Source organism: Loxodonta africana, chromosome 14 (genome assembly GCF_030014295.1).
Source record: "Loxodonta africana isolate mLoxAfr1 chromosome 14, mLoxAfr1.hap2, whole genome shotgun sequence".
NCBI classification, from domain to species: Eukaryota; Metazoa; Chordata; class Mammalia; order Proboscidea; family Elephantidae; genus Loxodonta; species Loxodonta africana.
Window position 1 is genome coordinate 82,084,541 of NC_087355.1, and position 14,168 is coordinate 82,098,708.

The window sequence follows — 14,168 nt, forward strand, 5'->3', positions numbered from 1 at the left end:
GATCCTCCTAGCCAAGCGAAAGCTGTGACATTCACTCTTTTGAGGTGGAGGTAGGTGTGGAGCTTTGGGGAGGGCAGACAATAGACCCCCGGCGTCCATGAGTGAAAGAGAAAGAAGGGAGACCAGAAGGGGACGTTGACACATTTAGCATCGACTGTTATTGTCAGCAACTGGCCCAGATTCTGTCCCCTCCACAACACGCCTGACTTCAAAACCACATGAAAGCTGGTGTTCTTTCCAGCACACTGGACTCTTTATAGAACGGAATTTAAAAGGGGGTAAAAAAAAAAAAAAAAAAGTCAATGCGTACTTTTGCCGTTTGGTACCGTGTCTCGCCTGAATACAGCAACCCCTGCAAGGTCCAGAAAACAGTCCCATTTCTGGACTGGCCTCAAGAAAAGTAGCCTCAGGATACACCTTGGACACCCCTGCTATACTGGGGACAATCTTTTTTTGTTTTTTTGTCAAAGAGATTTTGAAGTCAAGCTACAAGGCAGTTGGCAGGTTCTCTTGATGTTTTGGGGGCCTGTTAAAACTCGCAGCTCTGGGGATGATGAGGAAGTGGGCAGTCCTAATTCTAAATGTTTTCTCATGTAATCAACCCCATAAACAATATGAGGGGACTTGAAAGACCTCCAAAAAAGCTCCCCAGTTCAGGGGAAGGGAAGTCGAGAACAAGACTCTCAAAGTCAAAATCAATAAAACTTGATGATCAAAACCAATAAAGCCATGCCCATGTGCTGAGAAGATAATTGGACTAGGAGTTCCTTGAAAGTCTCCAGTGCCGGGCACCCAGTAGGCATTCAATGAGTTGTCTGATGCTAAAAGAATGCAAAAAGAATAACCAGGGAAGACAAAACCTAGCCCCACTCTCAGATACGCCAAAGCCGCCTTTCCTGGGTTCTGGCTGGAGCTGACACAGAACTTCTGCCTGTGTGAGCCCGGAGCAGGGTTCAGCCAGAGTGTCTGGAACACAGTCGTGGGGAGACGAAGGTCTCCACCATCCAGTCATCTCCCACCCCTTCTCTGTGCCACACCCCGAATCTTCCAGTAGATTCTCCGGGATGTTTGGGAGTTCCGGTAGTGGTTTTGGCAGAGAGGAGAAGACCTTCTGGGGGGAGAAGCCCAGGAACCGGAAGTCCAAAGGAGGACACTGGTGGTGGTAGAGATTTTTCTATGAATCTGAGGGACAAGCATGAGCTAGGCAGTATGACCTGTGAGATACTTTGCTGAAATCATACAAACGGAGCCAGTGTTGCCAGACAACCCGGAAATAGTCTTTTTATACAGAACTCTTTGTCCTCAAGGTCGGTGCCCAGCACGCTGACAGGACCCTTACCCCAAATGGTCTCGCTGCTTCCACCCTCTGGGATGGCCCTCCAATCTCTCCTACGCAAGACGGTGCAAGTTATTTCCTTCATAAAAGGTGGTTTCTTTCTTGCCCAGCATTGACTGAGTGCCAACTATGTGCCAGGTTTAAAAAAAAAAAAAAAGGGAACATTCTACATGCTAGGCAGAAAAAAACGCCATTTGCTGTCAAATTGACTCTGTCGAATGGTGACCTCATGCACGTCAGAGTAGAACTGTGCTCCGTAGAGTTTTCAATGGCTGATTTTCAGTAGATTGCTAGGCCTTTCTTCCAAGGCACCTCTGGGTTGACTCAAACCTCCAAACTTTTGGTTAGCAGCCGAGTGCTGTTACCTTTGTACCACCCAGGGACTCCATGTGCCAGGCACTCATGTCTGAAGGGGAAACAGACAAGTGGAGAGATGATCACAGCCCAGTGAGAGCCAATGAGGGCACCATGGAAGCAGAAACCCGCCAGCCCAGCCTCCAGGCCCAGGGGAGAGCCAGTGAGGCTTTCTGGAGAAACAGGAAGAGTTCAACAATCACAAAGAAGAGGGTGTGGGAGTTCAGGCTGAGAGATAGTAAGAATTGCGAGGAGATGCCTAAGTATGTCTTCTGTGATGCCTAAAGTATGTCTAGTAATAACAGCAGACGCCTACATGGGGCTTCACATGAGCCAGGCACTGTTCTCAGCTCTATTACACGGATTAACTCATTTAGCAGTTATATACCCCAATCACAGAGTGTCTATTATGTTCATCCTACAGAAGAGGAAACTGAGGCAAGGAGCTCCTGATTGCCTTTCTGCACCTTTCACTTTAACCTGATTTCTCTGGTTACCGCGACATGTTGTCATGGAGAAGAACAAAGGCTTTGAAGTCCGACTTGCCTTGGTTCAAAGCCTGGCCAAACTCCCCTAGCTTCAGTTTGCTCATCCACTCAATGGGGCGAACTCAGCCCAGGCAGAGGTTTTGCAAGCGTAAAAAGGAAGATGAGGGGAAATAGTAGCTGATCCAGAGAGAGAGAGAGATGTCCCCTCCCTTGTCTCTCTTCTGTCCTCCTTCTCAGCCTGAGCCCAGCCCCCTGTCCTCTGGGCTCCCGGCTAGAGGCTAGAGGCTAGAGTCTTCAATGCTGACTCATCAGCCTGGCTTCCTCTCCAAGGCGCAGGGCCTCAGGCCTTGAGGCACGCCTTGGATGAGATTCTCTGGAGTTGGGTCCCAAGAACTGCGGCCTCAGACCATTTGCAAGACACAATGCAATCTTTCTTCCCAGGTCCCTGCAGAGGTGCTCTCTGGCACCACGGCTCCCTGAGATGTGCGGTCTGGCCTAGAGGGGGCAGCCTGCGGCCAGTCCACAGCCTCCCTGAGGGCTGCCACCACTGAACCCTTTAGAATCAGACTGATTCTGCTCATCTCTCGAGAACACCTGATTTACACTAAAAGACAGAAAGACAGACAGAAAGGAGGGAGAGAGGGAGGGAGGGACACCCGCGTTCTGCCTTGAAAGTTTCCTCACGAGGATCTTTGTGAAGATGCTATTTCTTGTGGCTCCTCCAACAGCAGATGGGCCCAAGTCAAGACCTGGCATCCCTTTTACCACCTATGGTCCCAGCCAAGAGACCCCTGGAGAGGGACTCTGGAGAACCAAGTTCTAGTCCCAGCTAGGCCTTGGGCAGGCCGCTTCCTGTCTCTGGACCTCAGTTTCCTATCTGTAAAACGGGAAGAGGTTGGCCCAGGTCCATGTGTGAGTCTATATTCTATTCCAAGAGATCCGACCAAGAGGTTAGCAATCCTGGACTCGCTTCCCGTTGCGGAAGCGCTTCCTGGTTAGTAGTTGAGCGCACATAGGGTCACCATGGGTTGTAATCCACTGGAAGACAACAGGTGTTTAGTTTTTGGTTTCATCACTCTCTGGGCCCTTCTCTGCCTCCTGCCTTCTGGGGCCCCCACCCCGTGCCACCCTGGCCTGGGTGTCTGCTTGGCCCTACACTTACCACCCAGCACTATGGTCTGTACCTTCATCTGCCATCTCCCCTACCAGCCGGTGAGCAACTTGAGGGCAGGTGCTGGGCTTCTTACTCTCTGTATCTTCCTTATTTCAATTCATGTTTGTGAAACTCAGTAAAGACTCCAGAATGCCTACACAAGAGGAGGCCGGAGTGGGGGTTTTGGCCCTGAAGATGCATGTTCATAGTAAGAAAGCCATTCAGATTTACGGTCATTTGAAGTGGCTTAGGAGAAGGTTGGGGCCCTGGTGTTGCAGTGGTTACGAGCTCAGGCTGCTAATCAAAAGGTCAGCAGTTGGGATCCACCAGCTGCTACTTGGAAACCCTGTGGGGCAGTTCTACTCTGTCCCGTAGAGTCGCTATGAATCAGAATTGACCTGACGGCAAAAGTTAGGTTTTAGGTTTAGGAGAAGGTTGGTGTCCCTAGGTGGTGCTAACAGTAAGTGCTCGGCTGCTAACCAAAAGGTTGGCAGTTCAAACCCACCCAGAGGCACTTCAGAAGAAAGACCTGGTGATCTGCTTCCAAAAGGTCACAGCTTAGAAAACCCTATGGAGTAGCTCTGCTCTGACACACATGTGATACCCATGAGTCAGAATCGACTGAGGGGCAACTGGTTTGTTTGGGTTTTTTTTTGGTTTAGGAGAAGGTGAAGTATGGCTGAGGGCCATTATGAGAAGGCTAAAGCCCTCCTGTGTAGTGTGGCCACTGGCTGAACTCCCTTTGAAACTTAAATAGTTACCAGTTACTTAAAGGAACCACGCGAATAGGACAGGGGAAGTCTGTGGGCAAAGGTTACTCAAGGGCACTACAAAACCAGGAGGCCCCCAACCGCCCAGCCATGGAAAGGGTGCTGCCCTGACCCACAAGGGCCTCTGATGGCAGGGCATAGACCCCAGCAGCAGGGGAAGAAATCCTGCAAGGAATCAATCCCAGCTTCAGCTGCTAATTTGACAGAAGCAGGGACAGTGTCTGTCTCCAGGAGCTTGGTGGCTGCATTCCACACACCCTGCCAGAGTCTCCTCCTGAACGCTGAATCAGAGACCGCAGCGCCTCTCTCAGGAATGGACGAGCAATTCTGGCTGCTCTCCCCCGGGGAGGGCAGAAGAGGCCCGCCGTGAAAGCAGGCGAGGGAAGGAAAGCAAGGAAAGTGGGCAGAGGTGAAAATGACGCCATCCGCCGTCCGTAGCCCCAGTCAGCGCAGGGGCCGCCAGATGTGCTCACCACCCCTCTTGTTAGGGCCATATGTCCAGCCCGCCACAGCTCCAACCGTGGGCCACCTCAGGGACACACCCTGCCCAGCGGCGCTCGCGGACAGTCGCTCCCGCTCGTGTGGCACGGGCTGTGACACACCCCGGACCCTCTCCTAATACACATGCACACACACACCCCACCCCGGCTTCGGGGCTGGATCAACTCTCGCCCCTCAGATCCCCGCGTTCCCCACTCAGTTTGGGAACCAGACACACACCCACGCCCCCTTCTCCAGCTCCTTCTCCAGCGCCACTCACCTCTAACCACCCCTATCCACACACGCGCACACACAATCTGCCCTTCCCCAGGCGCAATACTCTGGGCTACACCCCACCACAGGCACTCATTCACTCACACACCCCTCGTCCTGCCTCCTACCCCCACTTCCAGCGCGCTCCCAGGCGGCGGCGCCAGCTGTGGTGCTGGGAGTATGCCCGGGCAGCGGAATCCAGGTGTCCCCCGCCCGCTCTCCACTCCCACTACCCCAGCTGAGGTGAAGGTGAACAGGGTTCTGTCTTTATCTCCTCTTCCCCAACCGAAACCCCCACGCCAGCGGTGCCCGCGCCCGCGCCACCGGGTTGCCCTCACAGTCTGCTCCGGGGGGGCGCGTCCGGGAGCCCGTGGGGCCACACAGGACCGCCCAGGCGCCCCAGCAGCACCCCTCTCGCCTCTCGACGTGCCCGGGAGGAGGAGGGCGGCGGCTTACCTAAGGCAGAGGGAGAAGGGCAAAGCAGCTGGTGCCTGGTGGCGGCGCGGCGCTCAGCAGAGCCAAGTCAAACCGCGAGGATGGGCGTGCGCTCCCGGGCGGAGCGGCAAGCCAGACGAGGTTTGTTTATGTCCCCGCCGAGGGCGGCTTTATAGGCGCCGCGGCCCCGCCCTCGCCCTCGCCCCTCCCGGGCCCGCTCCTCGCGGAGACCCACCCCTTCCCGGTCCCTTCCTCCGGGCTCGGCTCCCGCTCCGCCCGCGCGCAGGGCTGGGCTGGGGTAGAGCGCAGCCCGCGCCGGCGGAGCCACCGCCGCCTGTTGCGCAAGCCTTTGCAGGGGCGCGGCTGGGAGGGGCTCCCGGAAGGCTGGGGTTCGGCTCCGCAGCCCCCTCCTGGCCCGGGAGCTCGGGGTCTCCGAGTGCGCGTTGCTGGAGCGTGCGTGAATTGAGAATGCATCTGTGTGCTTGTGTGTGTGCATATGGGAGCTCGTACGTGTGCAGCGGGACTTCGGTGTGTCTCTCCGCCTCAGTTTCTTCTCCTAAAGGACCATGGCGCCACGCTCTGCCATCCCTTCTGGGCAACTGCCCTACTTCCTCCAGGTCGCACTGTCTAGCCCGAGCCCCATTTATCTACCTTCCCGTGGCTGCCTCCTTTGCTGCCGCCTGGCTCTCCGATTTTCACTCCTGTCACTCCTATGTTCCCTCTGCTCTCCACCGCCATCCTAAGGCCTGGGCACCTACCCTTCTCCTTCCCAGTTCTAGGGCACCTACCTTTCCTGCCCTGGCATTCTGCTCTCCTCCCCCATCGGCTGGAAAGGGAGAATTCTAACCCCTTCTTCTCCTAGTACCTAGAACTTGCACGAGGCACTCTTTCCAACCTTAGCGCTGTCACTCTCTGCTGCCTTGTTTTGTTTAATTATTGCCTATGTGTTCTTGTCTGACCAAAGAAAACAGCAACTCTCAACGCTGACTGCACATTAGAATTCCCTGTGGAACTTTGCTAAAAAGATGGGTGCCAGGGTCCCTCCCCAGACCAAGTAAGTCAAAATCTCAGGGTAGAAAGACTGACTGGGCACTAGGTTTTTCTTTGTTTTTGGTGAATATGTACAGAACAAAACATACACCCATTCAACATTTGCTGCAGGCACAGTTCATTGACACTGGTTACGGTCGTCTGATCTTCTCCCTATCTCTAGGCATACTGTTCCCATATTGTTTCACCACCATTAACTTAGACCCTCTCTCCCCTAAACTTCTCCTCTGTGTTTTAGAGTTACTGTTGTCAATTTGATCTCATCTAAGTAATTTTTTAAGATACCACACAGCTCAAGCGGAGCATTCGTTACTAGTTGAGCTAAACTGGTTTGTTTTAAAGATGACTTCATGGTTCATAGTTTCCGTTCAAGACTCAAAAGATTATCGCGGGGCAATAGATTTGGGGATTCCCCTAGTTCCTATGGGCACAGTAAGTCTGGTTTCAACAAGAACTTGAAAATCTGCTCCACGTTTTTCCTCTTTTGGGTTAAGATCCATCTACTGGGTCTTTGATCAAAACATCCTGTAATGGTAGCTGGGCACCATCCATTTCTTTTGGTCTCATGGCAATGGAGGTAGTAGCTCATGGAGGCAATTAGACCTGCAGTCCATTTCCTTCTCCCTTTCCTGGGTCTTCTTCCTCTGCTGTTCCGGGCTAATAGAGAACAATTGTATTCTGAATGACCGCTCACAAGCTTTTAAGATCCCAGGCTCTACTCACTGAACTAGAAGGTAAAGCAGAGGCTCTAAAAACAGTATGAGGCCAGTTGACTGGACAGACCCTGGAAACCATGACCCTAAATCTTTGAACTGAGAAAACTCACCCCAAGAGATGTTTCGTTGTACCGAAGTTATGCAGATGACACGACTTTGCTTGCTGCAAGCGAAGAGGACTTGAAGCACTTACTGATGAAGATCAGCTACAACCTTCAGCATGGATTACACCTCGACATAAAGATAACAAAAAGCCTCACGACTGAACCAATAAGCAACATCATGATAAACGAAGAAAAGATTGAAGTTGTCAAGGATTTCATTTTACTTGGATCCACAATCAATACTCATGCAGGCAGCAGTCAAGAAATCATACATATTGCATTGGGCAAATCTGCAGCAAGAGACCTCTTCGAAGTATTAAAAAGCAAAGATGTCACTTTAATGACTAAGGTGTGCCTGACCCAAGCCGTGGTGTTTTCAATCACCTTATATGCCTGGGAAAACTAGACAATGAATAAGGAAGACCAAAGAAGAATTAATGCCTTTGAATTATGGTGCTGGTGAGGAGTATTGAATATACCATGGGCTGCCAAAAGAACGAACAAGTCTGTCTTGGAGGAAGTACAGCCAGAATGCTCCTTGGAAGCGAGCATGGCAAGACTTCGTCTCACATACTTTGGACATGTTGTCAGGAGGGATCAGTCCCTGGAGAAGGACATCATGCTTGGTCAAATGGAGGGTAAGCAAAGAAGAGGAAGACCCTCAAAGAGATGGGTTGGCACAGTGACTGCAACAATGGGCTCACGCATAACGATCTTGAGGATGGTGCAGGACCAAGGGGTGTTTAGTTCCGTTGTCCATAGGGCTGCTAAGAGTCAGAACTGACTTGACAGCACCTAACAACGACAACAACAAGTAGGCATTGAGATTTTTTTAAATGCTCTCCAAGTGCATCTAATGTGCAACCAGGGTTGAAAACCACTGGAATAGAGGAACATCATTTTATCAGCAAAGAAAGTCTGAGTCCCAAAGCTTGGTTCCTGTCATTATCCCCAGACCCCTGCCAAGCCAGGCCCAGAGTAGGTTTAGGGGCTTCTCCTCCACCCTCCCTCCTCCTGCTGAATGGTAAACCTTCCTCCAGCCTGTGCTTTGTTCCAGGTGGGGCACCTGGCTTTCCTCTTTGCATCTATTTGCCTCCATAGGGCCTGACTCTTACGTATTCTGTCATTCCACAAATATTGATGGAGCTGCTACTATGAGCCAGGTGCTGTACCCAGCCATTGGCAAAGTAGCAGAGAAGGCAAAGTCCTTTTCCTTGGGGGCATAGCCTCGAAGCTCAGTGTCTACACCATAAAACTAGAAGGTAATTCCATCAATAACTGTACTGAGCACCTACTGTGTGCAAGCACTATTCTACGCACCAGAAACACAATAATGAGCAAAAAGTTTGCATCCTTAGGAATGCAAATCAAAACCACCTCACACCTCTAGAATGGCTGTTATCAGAAAAAATGCGGAAACTAACAAGTGTTGGTGGGGATGCAGAGAAATTGGAACCCTCATCCCTTGCTGATGGGAATGTAAAATGGTGCAACCGCTATGGAAAAGAGTTTGGTGGTTCCTCAAAAAGTTAAACATAGAGTTATTGTATGATCCAACAATTAATTCCACTCCTAGGTAAATACCTGAGACATGAAAGCAGGGACTCAGACAGATACTTGAACACCAATGTTCATTGCAGCGTTATTCACAATAGCTGAAAGGTAGAAACAACCCAAGTGCCCATCAGCAGATGAACGGTGTCCTAGTGACCTAGTGCTGCTATAACAGAAATACCACAAGTGGATGGCTTTAACAGAGAAATTTATTTCTTCACAGTAAAGTAAACTAAAAGTCCAGATTCAGGGCATCAGCTCCAGCGGAAGGCTTTCTCTCTCTGTTGGCCTTATCAATCTTCCCCCAAACTAGAAGCTTCTCCATGCAGTGCTCTTGGCACTGCTTTCTGGGTGGTATGAGGTCCGCAACTCTCCGCTTGCTTCCCTTTCCTTTTATCTCTTGTAAGATACAAGGTGATGAAGGCCACACCCCAGGGAAACCCCCTTTACATTGGATCACGGATGTGACCTGAGCAAGGATGTTACAACCCACCCTAATCCTCTTTAACCGCAGGCAGAGATTATGATTTATAACACATAGGAAAATCACAAAATGGAGGACAACCACACAATACTGGGAATCATGGCCTAACCAAAGTTGACACATATTCTGGGGGGACAGAATTCAATCCATGACAAGCGGGTAAACAAAATGTGTTATATACTTCCGACGGAATATTATTCAGCCATAAGGAGAAATGAAATTCCGATAGATGCTACAACATGGATGACCCCCGACGACATTATGCTGAGTGAAATGCCAGAAACAAAAAAAGACCGATATTGTTTAACCCCACTTATATAAAATATAAGAATAGATAAGAGCAGGGCTTTGAAGTAGTTCGTTCTGGTTTGAACCCCTGCTGAGACTTCACGTTTCCACCCCAGATATACTGAATCAGAGTCTACATTGAACAAGATGCCCAGACGATTCTTATGTGTGATAAGCCTCGAGGACCACTGCTCTACTATTGGCTCTCAGACCTGGTCCCTAACCAGCAGCGTTAGCATCGCCTGGGAACTTGGCAGAAATACAGATTCTCAGCAGGGGCTTGAACCACAGAAACCAGTTTGAAGCCCTAGACAAAGCTTTATTAGTAGTTACCAGGGACTGGGGGTGAGGGCTGGGGAGGGGAGAGAATGGGAGTTACTGCGGAAGGGACACCGAGTTTCTGGCTGGGACGATGAAAAACTTCCGGAAACAGATAGTGGTGATGGTGGCACCATGTGTGAATGTTATTAATGCCACTAAATTGCGCACTTAAACATGGTTGATACGTTCTGTTACATATATGTCATGGATTGAATTGTGTCCCCCAAAAATATCTGTCAGCTTGGCTAGGTCATGATTTGCTTGTATGATTGTCTACCATTTCATCATCTGATGTGACTTCCCTATGTGCTGTAAATCCCATCACTATGATGTAATGAGTTGGGATTGTTGTTGTTGTTGTTAGGTGCCGTCGAGTCGGTTCCAACTCATAGCGACCCTATGCACAACAGAATGAAACACTGCCCTGTCCGGAGCCATCCTTACAGTCCTGGTTATGCTTAAGCTCATCGTTGCAGCCACTGTGTCAATCCACCTCGTTGAGGGTCTTCCTCTCTTCCGCTGACCTGTGTAATGGTCCCAAGCATGATGGGATGAGTGGCAATGATATTGATGAGGTCTACAAGATTAGGTAGTGTCTTAAGCTGATCTCTTTTGAGATATAAAGGAGACAAGTGAGCAAAGAGACATGGGGTACCTCATACCACCAAGAAAGCAGTGCTGGGAGCAGAGCGTGTCCTTTAGACCTGAGGTTTCTGCACTGAGATGCTCCAAGACCAAGGCAAGACTGATGACATGGACCTTCCCCCAGAGCTGACACAGAGAGAAAGCTTTCCTCTAGAGCTGATGCCCTGAATTTGGATTTCTAGCCTACTGGACTGTGAGAAAATAAACTTTGTTAAAGCCATCCACTTGTGGCATTTCTGTTATAGCAGCACTAGACGATTAGGGCAATATATTTTACCACAATATTTTTTAATCCAATAAAATTCAATTAAAAGTTTTCACCCTCAGGGGTGTTCCTGTTGTCTAGTCAGCGTCTCACATCTAGCACTCAGATACATTCATTTTTCTATACTTCTCTCATTTTGGCTTTCAATAAACATCTATTGAGCACCTGTGGTTTGCTATCTGCCAAAGGCAGAGTCCAGGTCAAAAGTGTGGAGGAGGAAAACAAATGGGCTGCAGAGAGAACTTTTCAGGGGAGGCCTTCTCCTATCCCTTTGAAGAAGCCTTTGGGGCAGGACACAAAGGGCCCAGGCCTGGGGTACCCAGTGGTGGCTAGGCTTGTGCTTAGGAGCGCCAACGTTCTGGAAAACAAACAGCAAAGATCAAGTCCTGGGGCAGGGGCAGGACGGTGCCAGAGGCATTAACCCATTACCATCTAGTCAATTTCGACTCACAGTGACCCTGGAGGACAGATTAGAGCTGTCCCATAGGGTTTCTAAGGGTGTAATCTTTACCGAAGCAGACTGCCACATCTTTCTCCCTTGGAGCAGCTGGTGGGTTCGAACAGCTGACCTTTCGGTTAGCAGCTGAGTGCTTGACCACTGTACCACCAGGGCTCCTCACCAGAGGCATAGAGAGGAGAATAGAAGGATCCGAACAATGCAGTGGACTGTTCTGAGAGCGGTGATGTTCCAGACCAGGGCAAAAGGAGATGGAGGCAGTGTCTCAATTACCTCAGGGGAGCTCTGAGAAGGCACCCTTTAGAGGCCACCCACGTTCTCCCAGGAGGTCAGCACAGCCAGAGTTGCCTTCAGTAATGGATTGAGCACTAGATGAGATAGTTTTCTTGCCTTTAGGGTGGCCAAGCTGTAGAGAATCCTGACTTCAGTACCATCGCGGGTGCACACAGGAAGGAGGTTGCTGGTCCCATGGAGAGGCCACCTCCACGCAATGAGAGCTGGTTGCACACCCACACCCCCCAGCTCCCGCCGCTGGGGCAGCAGAGCTCTTGAAGCTGAATGTAGGGGCAACTGCACTGAGCTGATTCAATCATTTCTCTTTGTCGCTGGTCAGCAGTGGAATTGAATTTGCTTGGTTAAGTTTGGAAAGCAGTGTAAAAGGGAAATTGCTTAGTTAAGTGCATATGTGCTGCAAACCCACCACAAGGTGAGAGTGGATTCTTTGGACTAATGTCCCCTGGAAATTTCTATTTAGCAACACCTAGATTTTATCATAAAATATTCTAAGGTCCATAAAACCAGTTGCCCTTGTATCAATTCCAACTCCTGGCGACCCCACATGTGTCAGAGTATAACTGTGCTCCATAGGGTTTTCAATGGCTGATTTTCAGAAATAGATCACCAGGTCTTGATTCCTGGTCTGTCTTAGCTTGGAAGTTCCACTGAAACCTGTTCAGCATCATAGCAACACCCAGGCTTCCACTGACGAACCGGCGGTGGCTGTGACCGAGGTGCAGTTGCTGGAAATTGAGCCTGGGCCTCCCTCATGGAAGGAGAAAATTCTACCATGAACAACCACTGCTTTCCACGCAATCAATAAGCCGTCCAAAATCAGTCCTCCCTTGGGCCCAGGTCCCCTCCAGTTACTGTCACCCAATTCCTGTCACTCCTTTTCTCCCAGGCTCATCCAAATGGCTGTCTGCACATAGTCTCTGTTTCCTCATCTCCTTTCATTTTACTTTCCAGTGTTTAATTGATCAAAGTTCTCATGGACTTGGTCAAATAATTCTACAAAGCCCTCATCTCTTCCCTCCTCATTCCCTCCTCCCCTTGAACCACGACTTTATTTCTCTTTTAGGATCATTTGCGGATTTACCTCTATAGGACAGGGTACAACTGCCCCATAGGGTTTCCAAGGAGCAGCTGGCGGAGTCTATCTGCAGACCTTTTAGTTAGCAGCCAAGCTCTTAACCACTGCGCCACCAAAACAAAACCAAACCTATTGCTGTCGAGTTGATTCCAACTCATAGAGACCCTATAGGGCAGGGTAGAACTGCCCCACAGAATTTCCAAAGAGCGGCTAGTGGATTTGAACTGCTCACCTTTTGGTTAGCAGCTGAACTCTTAACCACTGCACCACCAGAGCTCCCTAAATAATGTGCTGATACTGTTTTGACCTGCCTTTTCAGTTTTCAGTATTATCTGCTGACTTCCTATTGTGGGAACAGAGATTTGAAACATGAGGAATGAACTTTGTCATTCAGCTTGCTCCCAAGTTCCTAAACACAGCCTTCCCGTCCCCACACCCTATTCCTCCCATAGCCATGGTGGAAATCTTGTTAACTCAACCAAGATGAGGCAGCACAGGGTAGCTAAAGCCAGACCACTTGGGTTCAAATCCCAGGCACTGCACTTGCCAGCTCTGAGAAATGGGAAAGCTATTTAATCTCTCTGTACCACTTGTTCTTCACTTGTCAAATAAGATAATAATAATGGTTGTTGGCAACCCTGGTGGCGTAGTGGTTAAGTGCTACAGCTGCTAACCAAAGGGTCAGCAGTTCGGATCCACCAGCAGGCACTCCTTGGAAACTCTATGGGGCAGTTCTACTCTGTCCTATAGGGTCGCTATGAGTAGGAATAGGCTCGACGGCACTGGGTTTGGTTTTTTGGTTATTGTTGATAGCTGCTATCAAGTCGAGCCTGGACTCACAGCAATCTCATGCACAACTGAGGAAATGCTGCCTGGTCCTGCACCATCTCCATAATGGGCCTATTGTGATCCATCGAGTTTTCATTGGATTATTTTCAGAAGTAGATTGCCAGGCCTTTCTTCCTAGTCCATCTTAATATCGTTGTTGTTGTTGTTAGGTGCCATCAAGTCAGTTCCGACTCATCGCGACCCTATGCACAACAGAACGAAACACTGCCCCGTCCTGAGCCATCCTTACAATCGTTGTTATGCTTGAGCTCATTGTTGCAGCCACTGTGTCAATCCACCTCGTTGAGGGTCTTCCTCTTTGCCGCTGACCCTGTACTCTGCCAAGCATGGTGTCCTTCTCCAGGTACCTACTTCACATTCCAAAAACTTGTTGCCATTGCGTCGATTCCAACTCATAGCAATCTTATAGGACAGAGTAGAACTGCACCATAGGGTTTCCAAGGAATGGCTGGTGGATTCCAACTGCTGACCTTTTGGTTAGCAGCTGGGCTTTTAACCACTGTGTGACTCAGAGGAACAAATAAGATTCCGTGTAGAGCCCTGAGAACCGCCTGGTACACGGTAAGCCCTCATTAAATAGTTGCACAGTTATTATCCTCAACAGCGATGCTCAACTTGGGAGTGATTTTATCCCCAGGGGACATTTGTCAGTGTCTGGAGTCATTTTTGGTTGTCACCTATGTGCTACTGGCATCTAGTGGGTGGAGTTCAGGGATGCCACTAAACATCCTGCAACGGGCAGGACAGCCCCCACAACAGAGAATTATCCGGCCCAGT

At 49.9% G+C, this 14,168-nt stretch overlaps 1 protein-coding gene across 3 annotated transcripts in view; it reads right to left on the reverse strand.

The window, feature by feature from the left end:
* Window positions 1–5,442, reverse strand: part of NDRG1 (N-myc downstream regulated 1) — a 56,589-nt gene extending 51,147 nt beyond the window's left edge. For all 3 annotated transcript variants that reach the window (XM_010588512.3, XM_010588513.3, XM_010588510.3), the window contains exon 1: window positions 5,311–5,442. The gene's annotated coding sequence lies outside the window, so the exon portion shown is untranslated. The remainder of the gene's footprint in view (window positions 1–5,310) is intronic.
* Window positions 5,443–14,168: the final 8,726 nt, after the last annotated feature.